The sequence below is a fragment of the Oryctolagus cuniculus genome, chromosome 5 (genome assembly GCF_051225735.1).
Source record: "Oryctolagus cuniculus isolate XC-2025 breed Fujian yellow rabbit chromosome 5, ASM5122573v1, whole genome shotgun sequence".
Lineage (NCBI taxonomy): Eukaryota > Metazoa > Chordata > Mammalia > Lagomorpha > Leporidae > Oryctolagus > Oryctolagus cuniculus.
The window spans coordinates 39,039,158-39,049,068 of record NC_142871.1 but is presented as its reverse complement, the minus strand read 5'-3'; the positions used below and the strand labels follow the sequence as shown (position 1 = coordinate 39,049,068).

Genomic DNA, 9,911 nt, shown 5'->3' with positions numbered 1-9,911 from the left:
CCCAACGCAAGGCCCACCGTTTCATGGCTGAAGGCATGCAATGGAACAGCAGCACATGGTGGCTCGGCTGCTCTGCGAATTGCCTTCAAAAAAAAGTAAAGTGAAAAAAAAAAATAGACAAAGAAATCTGTAACCTTAGCAGGCTCTCGTACGTGTTTGGACGGTGCCGGAGCCGGCGCGGAGCCGGGGACACGGATACGGAAAAGATGCACCTGAAACAGGATCTGCGGGCAGCCGCATTCGCCCAGCGGCTCGCTCGCTGCCTTCCAGCGGCTCGGGCGCAGCAGCAGTAGCAGCGAAGCCAGAGCGAGCCTCCCCGGCGGCGGCGGCGGCGGCGGCGGCGGCGGCACCGGCACCAGCGCAGTTTCCCCTCTCCCCAGCCCTGACTCTACGCGCACATGCGCACTGCGCCCGCAGCCCTGGACCATTTGTCAGGACTACCCGTGAGACGGAGAAAAAAAAAAAGAGAGAATTTGGGGGTAAGAAGCGGTGGATCGGAGCTAATCTCTAATTGATCTGAAGGTGCGCCCGCGCCCAAGGCAGTCATTGATTTTTCTGGGTGAGGATGAAAGTTGAGAGCCCTGGAGAGGGGAGGAAGCGCACCCTCGCCTTGTGAAGCAGATCAGGGGAAGGGAAGGGCAGAAGGGGTTTCTCCCCCACTTCTCTGCGCCTCTGGGAAAGAGGAGAAAACTTAATCCCGGGGAAAAAAAGTGGGCAAGTGACTCGGAAAGGGCTGGAGGGGGAGTCTCTGGGCATCTCCCTCTCAAGTAGTGAGTGCGAGTGCGAAAGAGGAACAAAAGAGAGAGAAAAGAGAAAGGAAAAAATGGGGGGAGGAGAGACTTGTATTTTTTCCTTTGCGCGCACACGGGGAAGGGTGTGGGGGCCGTGCGGAAGGCAGCCGGGCGCGGCGGCCGCTCGCCTCCTCGCCGGCGCGCAGGCGGCGGGATGCGTGTGTGGCCCCCTCCCCCGCGCCCCCCCCAGCTTGTCACTTGGGTCGCTTTCATGACACCGGGCGCGGGGTGGGGGAGCGCGGCGGCGGCGGCGGCGGCGGCGGCGCCGGGGCTCCGCCGGGGTGCGTGTCCGGGTGGGCGCCGCCGCCGCCGCCGCAGCTCGGGCGGCGAGCGCGGCCGCCGAGGCAGGGGGGCGCCGGCGGGGAAAGGGCGGGGGTGGGGGCGCGGGGGCGGCCGGGGCCGCGGATCGGTGCGGCGGGAGGGCGCGAGCCCCGCGCGCCGCCCCTGCGGGCCCCTCCGCCCGTGTGGCCTTTGTGCCGGGCGCGCACCGGGGAGCGAGCGAGCGAGCGGGCGAGCGCGAGAAGTACAAGTACGGGCGGCCGAGGCAGTGGGAAAAGAGGCCGGGCCACTTTCCGCCCGCTCGGGCTGCGGAGAACGGACCGGTTGAATGTGCAGGCGCGCCTGCCGGCGTGTGCCGGTGCGCGGCCGAGAGGCCTCCGCGGCTCCCACCGCGCACACGCGCACCCACACGCACGCACACCCGCGCGGGTCCGCGCGGGGCTCGGCGGCCGAGAGTTTGCGTTCGCGTCCTCGCCGCCGCCTCCCCCTTCCCTAGCGAGTGTGTGAGAATTTCATATAGATCAGCTCCAATTTCCGCCATTTTGGGAAAGTTGCACAAAAATAAACCCTCCGGTTTTATTTCTGCCCGCGGCAGGAAAGTGCTTCGGGAAGCGAGGCGGCGCGGGCCCGCGGCGGCCGTCCGCGCGGGGGAGGGCGCGGGCCGCGGGCCGGGCCGGGCGCCGGGAGCCCGCGCCGTCGCGGCGTTCGCCCCGCGCCGCGCCGTGCCGCGCCGGGCTGGGTGCGGGCGCGAGGCGGCGGCGGCGGCGGCGGCCGCGCCGGGGCGGCGGGCTGGAGTAGTGGTAGTGGTGGCGGCGGCGGCGGCGGCGGGGAAGCGCGGGGCTGCTTTTCCTGCAACTTGTTTACGCCTGCCTTATACTGGGGAGGAGCGGAGGGTCGGGCGCCGCGTGCGGGCGCCGTTCCGGAATAATGGGCTGTGCACACTCGCGTCCTGGGCCCGGCGGGCCGTCCTCGCGCCGCTGCGGCGGGCGGGGGAAGTAGAGGCCGGCGGGGGTGGGGATCGGGAAGCGCAGGAGCGGAGGCATCCGCCGCGCGCCCCGCGAGCTGGGGAGGCGGGAGGAAAACTTGAGAGCCCCGTCAGGGGAGGGGGCGCGGGCGGGGGAGGGTGCAACTTTAGGACTGGTGGTAAAACTTTAATTACCTTTAAAGAAAAAAAAAAAAAAGGCCCTTGACCCCCCCCCCCCCCCCGCCCGCCCGCCTGCCTCAGCTCCAGCCCCAGCCCCCACCCCCGGCCCTCGGCTCCGAGATCGGCCCACGGCGCGACCGTGAGAGAAAGTTGAAAGGCGGGCGGCTTCCTGCCCGGCGGCCCCGCGCGGGGCGGGGGCGTCCGTCTGTCCGTCTGCGCTCGCTCGCCGAAGCGGGTGACGGCCGCCGTCCCGGCGCGCGTGGACCGTGGCCCTGGCCCCACCCTTCCACGGGCAGGCTGAGGTAAACGTCGCCTCGGCTTCCCCCTCGGTGTCTCTGCCGCCGCCACCCCGCTTCCTTTTCCTCCCCCTCCCCGCCGGTTTTTCGGAGGGGACCCGAAAAACGGAGTCTCTTTCCTTATGCAACTTCCTCGGGCGCCCTGGCGCGGCCCTTCCCCCCGCTCCCGCATCCCTCGGCCCGCGCCGCGACCGCCGCGGGGGCCCCCGCCGGAACCCGTGCGCCCGCACCCATTCCAAGTGCACGGAAACCAAAATAGGTGTCGGAGCGTTGTGAGTTAGGGGAGAGCGAGCTGAGAAATAAGAATTGGGGGTGGTGGGGGGGAGGGTTGGGGCTTGTGGGGGGGGGCGGCGTTGGCCGGGGCCAGTGCGTCGGGTTCTTGCTTCGATTTCCCTAGAGTGTTGCTTTCTGGGGTCTCGACGGGTTTTGGGGGAGCCCGAGAGCCTCTGTGCTGGCTCTTTCGGTCGCGTGGATTTTTGCGCAAGTTTTCAGAAAAACACTGACTCGGGTAGAGAGCATTTCTCCGGAAAGTTTCAAGTGCAGCAAAATAGCGAACGTGCAAAACTGGCCAAGGGGAGACCTCTAGTGGTTAACGGCGTCTTAAGTTCGCGAGGCCGAGAGCAAAGTTTGGCCTTTACTTGTAGCTACGTAGCCCGTTCCGACGGGAACGTCGTGAGAGGACCTGAGCCGGCGGCCAGACGGGGTGCGAGACGATGCTGACTGGGCATGGGAGGCTGAGCGCAGGGCGCGGGGCCGTGAGCGCCGCGCGCTCGGGCTCCGCATCTTCCTCCCGTCGTGGAGAAACGCGCTTCTCCCTTTCATCCAGGGATCCCAGAGGGCTCGCTCCTTGCCTAAGAAGCCAGAGTTTGTAGCTATCCCTGCCCGTGCAGCTCTTGGCTCGGTTTTACATCACGAGTCACAGCAGATAACTTAGTAGTGAACGTTAGGAAAAGCACGAAGTGAGATGTGCGTTTTTGAAACTCTGAAGACGTGAAAAAAAAAAAAAGACCTTTGGTGGAGATGTTTTCTTTGACACCAGCTGGCCATTTTTATTCCCTGGTAAATCATTTAAGGCTAGTATTTACTGTTTGGTTTCTCAGCTGTATAGTTACCTACAAGTCATAAAATCAGCACTGCCTTTTAAATCCTGGAGTGTAATTTTGTTTCACTGGGTAACTAACTGTTTCTGGATACTTTGTATCTTTTGCGATTTAAGACAGTGAAATGTATGGCCAAGGACCCCTCCCTCTTCGTCAGTGTGTTCATTTCTGTCAAGTTTCCTTCGTTTTAAAGATAAGAGCAATGAGGGAAAAGCAGGCTGAGCCGCTTGACCCCTCTGTAAGTTTCACCTGTCTGTGATGCAATGATACTTAATTGGCTGGATCTAGGGAATGGGAATGACATGAATGATTAATGTCCGTTTTACCTCATGTGGTTTATTTTAATACACAGTCGTGTGGTGTGAAATTGTGCACAAGTCAGTGATTTCAGAATGTAAACTTATTAATTGGAGAGTGGAAGGCTTCTTCTTGATGAAAGTTCTTTGATTTTACCTTTCTTCTCTTTAAATCAATACTAGACCCTCAGGAGAAGTCTCGGGGTTGCACGACGATTGTGAAAACCGCCCAACAGTTCTGTTTTTCTTGACTATCACGAGGTAAGAGTCTCTTGTTAAACAAATTGCTTGATATACTGGTAGGTGTTTAGAGCTGCATTTGGAAATCAGGAAGCAGAATGGGACAGGGTGGGCAGAAAAATGCATTTTGTGGAGTTGCTTTGAATGCATGAATATATCAACACTAAATGTGATCGTGCATTGAATGAAACATTAGAAAAAGTCATGAGATTGTACTGGACAATAATATTTTAGCTGGATTACTTTTCAGATTTCTAATTAGCATTTTAACACCTGTTTTCTACTGAAAGTAAATTCTTTTATTCTATGGAATTGAAATAGTGGAAAATCTGGAACAAAACATTGTAAATTAATATAACTATTATATATAAATGTATATAGTATTATGGAAGATTCTAGAACTTCAAACGTCTGCAGGATCCAGGAGTAAAATTTTGCGAATAACATTTGCAGTAGAGTGTTGGAATGCTCAAGAAACTTAAGTCTTATATATTAAATCCAAAGTGGACTGACTTGTGCTAAATATTATGAAATAGGGTTAGACTTAGATGTCAGTGTGTTAGCATAGACTTGTCAACTTTTGGATGGATCTCTACAGGGCATCCAGCTGTTGTCCAATGAGGCCTTTTAATAATTTTGGAGGATACTGGCTTATCTACAGTAACTCAGGACCTACATGTAGGGCAGAGATCGTTCCTAGGCAGAGAGGTAGTCATCTATGGGGTAGGACGTCTAAGTACGTTTGTGCCATTCTAATACTTTCTATGAGTTTTATCTTTTTTGTAATTGCCCCCCCCCCTTAATCTTTCCCTCTCCTTTTCTGATTGTTTTCCTGCCTTCTCTGTCTTGACTACTCAAGGAATTGCTAGTACTTGTGGGCAAAAATGAAAGCAAACACACATTAGCTTTTCCTTTTATGAGCAGGACCAGTTGTCCTTATTGGACTAGATGTACTCTAAAAGTAAAACTGAATAGTGACAAATATAAAAATGCTTGCTAACAGGAGTTTAGTGTCATTTTTTGCTTGTGGGTCCTGTTGATTAGTGTGATTAGTGACATAAATAGATCCGGCCCATGTGAATATTATAGCACAGACAATGGGGCAAGCACAGCTAGGAGATTATGCAGATAAAAGCAGGGTTTCATGCAGAGTATACGTGTTTTCTGGGTTTCATATTTAGGCATGCTGAGTTGAAGACAATGCTTATTTTTCTTCATCTGGGGAGTCATTGTGGCTGTGGGGAGAATGCTAGAATAGAGATCAGAAGACTGAATTTAGTCACTAAATAATATATCATCTTGCGTGAGTCATTTTACCTCCTGCAGCCTAGGTTTACCCATCTGGAAAATGGGAACAACAATAGTTGCCTTGCTTCCTTAAAAAATGGAATAAAATAAAATTTTGAGAACTATAAAAAGTTATTCAGATGTGTGATGGTCATATTACCATTTTACCTTCACCACGCCTTGTGAAAGGCAGGAAGTGGGTTGTCTCAGGCAGAGTATAGTGGTTTAATTCCTGGCTGAAATTTTTAGGTTACTCTCTGGAGGGTGTAGTATATTGACTGTCAAAATTCTTCCAGCAGTATTTCTTTTCTTTTCTTTTTTTAAAAGTACTTTATCTTTGATACTGTTGGCTCCTTGAGGGAAGGGACCATGTTCTAGCATGGTGCTGAATACAAAACCCAAAACTGATTTGTCCCAGCCCAGTCATTTAATGAGTAGAAGGAGTAAGTGAAAGAAATATTTGAAAATGATGCCTGATTGTGGAAATGGTAGGGTGATAAAAGCAGAAGAGTTGCTGTGAGGGGAATTGATGGACTGTAATTAATATTTGAGTTGCAGGAGTCTGCTGGGAGAAGAGGATAAGAAAATAGGTAACTAGGGTAGTGATGACTTAATCTAACTGTAGGGCCAGATGGTGAGTCCTGTGAGTGACTGGATTTAAGACAAGGTCCATGTAGGAATTTCCCTCCCTGCTTTCTAGACCCCTTTCCTACTAGATTGTAACTAAAATTTAGATAGAAAAAAAACTACAAGTGTTAACTGTCATTCTTTTCCATTTGATGACACTGAACTGGGCAAATATACTCTGACCAGTTTTGGTTTTATTTCATCTCTCTTCTTTTGTAGATTATCCAAACAATGGCCTAAGAATCCAAAAATTCAATAGAAGAAAGAAATATATGTTCTGTTAAATTAGTTCCCGAGGATTTGAGAGTTGATTTTTAAGTAATTTTGAGTGGTTTGTTTGGTACTTTATTTTTAAGCATTTACATACCTTTTGAGCCAACATGACTTATGGAAGATGCAGTTAGGATGGGAAATTGACAACAGAAATGACTTTATGTGGTCTGGGACAAGGTACCCATGAGATACCAAGGATGGGTGGGTAATCCTTTCAGCTGGGTTTCTACGAGTTACTTAGTGAGTTTTTATTGAGCTCTTAAAGTGTTGAACACTCAGAGAATAGGTCTTTGCCCTTGAAGAGTTCACTAGCTCCTTACTGCAGAAGTAGACAACTCTGAGCTCTGCTGATAATCGTATAACAATTGCACATTGTACCAGTAGAAAAGAGTAAGGACTCTCTCCAGCCATCTTGGCTCAGGGAGCCAGGAAATGTGGATTTCTATTAACCAGCACAGGACTGTAGCGTGTAATCTTGTACATAAAGCATAACACATTTCATTCTGTTTTCAACATGTTACCTTCAGAAATGAGTAAGAAGCTCTTGATCTACTGTCTAGGAATGCCTGGATTGTGTTTGTTGCCAGGGTGATGGATTTGGGCTGATTCTGTCTTTCTGTGACCAGTGTGTTCCCAAGGTGGCTTTCTGGTGAAGAGCTACTCTATACTGTTTCTGCTGTTACTGTTGAGGGACCCCCTTTTTATAAGTTTTTGAGGTTATTACTATATGGTTGAAGACAATGCATTTGCTTTCTTTGAAAGATTTGTTTTATGTATTTAAAAGAGAGTAACACAGTGAAGGAGACATACACACAGAGACAGACAGACTATCTGCTGATTCACTCCTTAAATGACCACTGGAGCTGAGGCTAGACCAGACTGGAGCCAAGAGCCTGGAATTCCATTTGGGTCTGTGATGTGAGTGGTGAGGGCCCAAGTATTTGGACCATCTTCCATTGCTTTCCTAGGTGCATTACCAGTAAGCTGTATTGGAAATGGAGCAGCCGGTATTTGAACAGATGCTCTTATGAGATACAGATGTCGCAGGCAGCTGTTTAGCACCACAATGCTAGCCCCAAGATACTGCATTTAAAGAGAAGTATTTATATGTTCATATGAGGTACTGCAAAAAGTTCATAGGAAGTGACATTAGAAGATAAGTTTATTTTGGTGCAAAAATGCTTTGAGTCTATTAATTATTTTTTCATAAGTATACATTTTCTATGAACCATTTGGGAAGAGCCTTCATTTTTTTTTTCATCAAAATAAGCTTATCTTTTAATTTCCTTCTCCAAAGACTTTTAAAAATGTCTCACTTTCTCTGTGTGTTGTATGTTTATAAATGATGTCTTGAAATTTAGGATATCTGTAGAAGTTTATTTTTTTCCACTTTTTTAAAGGTTTTATTTATTTATTTGAAAGAGTAACAGAGAGGCAGACATGGAAGCAGAGAGAGAGAAAGAGAGCGAGGTCTTCCATCTACTGGTTCACTCCCCAAATGGTCACAATGCCTGGAGCTGGGCCAGACTAAAGCCAGGAGCCAGGAACTTCTTCCTGTTCTCCCATGTGGGTGCAGGGGCCCAAGCACTTGAGCCATCCTCCACTGCTTTCCCATGCACAGTGGTGGGGAGCTGGATTGGAAGTAGAGCAGCTGGAACTCAAACCAGTGCCCATATGTAGGCAGCAGCAGCTTTATACCCTCTATGCCACAGAACTGGCCCCAAAAGTTGTATTTTGTGGTGGGCTTCATTATCCGGTGGGAATAGTCTCAGGTTATATCTTCACCGTATTAAATTATGTTACTGATGTGTGTGGATAGGAATCAATAGTGGGAAATTATGACCTAGTTTGTATTGAGTGCAGTAGCTATACAACAAGTGGATGAGGGGAAACACCAGGAATGAATGTGCTTGAAATATAAGTTTGATTTATGATGTGAAATTGAGAAAGACAGTTAGGAAATCCCCATGCAGGAGACTGGATAATTTGGAGGAGAGAACAGACTTCTGAAAGAAACTTGAATAGAGTTGGGTGTCCTAGACAATGGAACTTTTTTTTTTTTTAAAGATTTGTTCATTTATTTTGAAAGGCAAAGTGTGGGAGGGAGGGAGGGACAGAGAGAGAGAGAGAGAGAGAGAGAGAGATCTTCCATCCATGGTTCACTTCCCTAGTGACTCCAAGAGACAAGGCTGAGCCAGACTGAAGCCAAAAACTGGAACTCCATCCACATGGGTGGCAGGGGCCCCATCTGCTACCTTCACAGGCACATTAGCAGGGAGCTCGATTGGAAGCAGAACATCTGCCACCCCAACCAGAGTTCTGATATGGGATCCTGGTATTGCAACAGTGGCTTAACCCTTTGTACCACAAGGACTGGCACCAGAACTACTACTTTTTTTTTTTTTAAGATTTATTTTATTTATTTGAAAGGCAGAGCTACAGAGAGGCAGACGCAGAGAGAGAGAGAGAGAGAGGAGAGAGAGAGAGGAAGGGAGGGAGGGAGGGAGAGGGAGAGCGAGAGCGAGAGCGAGAGAGAGAGAGAGAGAGAGAGAGAGGTCTTCCATCCACTGGTTCACTCCCCAGTTGGCTGCAACAACCAGAGCTCAGCCAATCCGAAGCTGGGAGCCAGGAACTTACTCTGGGTCTCCCATGCAGGTGCAGGGGCCCAAGGGCTTGAGCCATCCTCCACTGTTCTCCCAGGCCATAGCAGAGAGCAGCTGGGACTTGAACCGGCAGCCATATGGGATGCCAGTGCTACAGGTGACAGCTTTACCTGCTATGCTACAGTGCTGGTCTCCAGAACTAGTTCTGATGAACTCTAATTTCTTCTTTATAAGTGGACCAGGAGGGGCCGGCGCTGTGGCGCAGCAGGTTAAAGCTCTCGCCTGAAGCACCAGCATCCTTTATGGGTGCCGGTTCTAGTCCCGGCTGCTCCTCTTCTGATCCAGCTCTCTGCTATGGCCTGGGAAAGCAGTAGAAGATGGCCCAAGTCCTTTGGGCCCTGCACCCATGTGGAAGACCCAGAAGAAACTCCTGTCTCCTGGCTTCAGATTGGTGCAGCTCCAGCCATTGCAGCCATCTGGGGAGTGAACCAGCGGATGGAAGACCTCTCTCTCTGTCTCTACCTCTCTCTGTGACTCTTTCAAATAAATACAATAAATCTTTTTTAAAAAAAGAAGTGGACCAGGAATTAGTGAGTTGGATGGTGATTGTAAGATTGCATGTATTTTACATATATTAGTAAAATGCCCTCATGTTACTGATCTTTCTGCTAAATGTACTGTAGGTTAGTGCTAATCCACAAAGATTTATAGAGTACCTATTTTGTTGAAGTTGCTGTTGGTGAGTACTTCACGTAATCAGCATTAAGAACAGCATTGAATGCATATTTATGTTTTGGGAAGACAAAGAAATAGAACATCAGCCCTTGATCTCAGTATGTTCCTAATTTGGTTGGGAAGATAACACACACACATAAACACACACACACACATACACACAATGATAATTGACAACCAAAACCCTGGTTATACATGAGTGGAAGATAGAGGCAAATGCCATAGGTACTATGATGGTGC

At 50.0% G+C, this 9,911-nt stretch overlaps 1 protein-coding gene across 11 annotated transcripts in view; it reads left to right on the top strand.

Moving 5' to 3' along the window:
• The first annotated feature begins 237 nt into the window (after window positions 1-237).
• Window positions 238-9,911, top strand: part of L3MBTL3 (L3MBTL histone methyl-lysine binding protein 3) — a 158,818-nt gene continuing 149,144 nt past the window's right edge. For 3 of the 11 annotated variants that reach the window (XM_051854334.3, XM_051854333.3, XM_051854332.3), the window contains exons 1-2: window positions 2,303-2,516; window positions 4,090-4,167. The gene's annotated coding sequence lies outside the window, so the exon portion shown is untranslated. The other 8 variants (XM_051854330.3, XM_089332695.1, XM_008263493.5 and 5 more) reach the window with 7 other exon arrangements.